Below are 1,148 nucleotides of genomic sequence, written 5' to 3'. Positions count from 1 at the left end.
ATCAACTTTTGTAAAACACAAAAACAATAAAAAAAAATAAAAAAAATAAAATTTTATTTTAAAGTCACATTAAAATCAAGGCCAGCTCTGTTCTGGGATGCACCCTGGACCCAGTGCAGGTGGTGGGAGACAGAAGGACTCGGGCCAAAATAACATCTCTGATGGACAGGTGTTCTGGGCATGTCCCATCAGGAGGAGACCCCGGGACAGACCCGAGATTATTTCCTTTGGCTGGCCTGGGAACACCTTGGTGTTACCCCAGACAAGCTGGAGGAGGTGACTGGGGAGAGGTCTGGGATTCACTGCTTAGGCTGCTGCCCCGCGAACCGGCCCTAGAACGGGGTGGGCAATCTCAGTCCACAAGGGCCGGTGTCCCTGCAGGTTTTAGATGTGTCCTCGAACCAACACAGCTGATTTAAATGGCTAAATTAGCTCCTCAACATGTCCTGAAGTTCTCCAGAGGCCTGGTAACGAACTAATCATGTGATTCAGGTGTGTTGACCCAAGGTGAGATCTAAAACCTGCAGGGACACCGGCCCTCGTGGACTGAGATTGCCCACCCCTGCCCTAGAATGTGTCCATTTAATCAGAGAGCAGGGGACCTAAGATGGCATATTTCTGATTTCATGGCGATGTAACAGGCAAATTTCAGCCCTCAAAACTCCTCATAATGTGCAGCTCACAGCCAAACGCACACCTGCTGTTCATTTATCTGAAATGCACCACTATCAATCAGCCGTAATTTGCAGATTGAATCATTGCATGTCTGGAATATCCCGCAGCTGAATTCTCCTATCCATTCATCCCACACAACACCAATCACAACACTGACACGAGCGGGGGAATGAGGAACAAACAGGCGCGGTGACAGAAACGAGATTAGAATGACGAACATTAGTGCAAACATAACGGAGCAGAGAAAGGACTAGGAGAGTAGATGATGAACGCCGATGACTAATGAATGATCGCGGGCATGCTTACTTTTGTTTTGCAGGTTATGATGATTATACGACGCTGGCACTGATAATGCACACAGCAAACCAGGGATCTTATTTGTGTTATGGTCATTGCTATGGCTGTTTGTCTTATTTCTGCTGATGAGGTCCCGCAGGAAAATGGCCTTTTCTAGCTTGGCTTATGAAATCCAC

Source organism: Pundamilia nyererei, unplaced genomic scaffold (genome assembly GCF_000239375.1).
Source record: "Pundamilia nyererei isolate P.nyererei 1_Seehausen unplaced genomic scaffold, PunNye1.0 scaffold00023, whole genome shotgun sequence".
Lineage (NCBI taxonomy): Eukaryota > Metazoa > Chordata > Actinopteri > Cichliformes > Cichlidae > Pundamilia > Pundamilia nyererei.
This window is presented reverse-complemented; position numbering follows the sequence as displayed.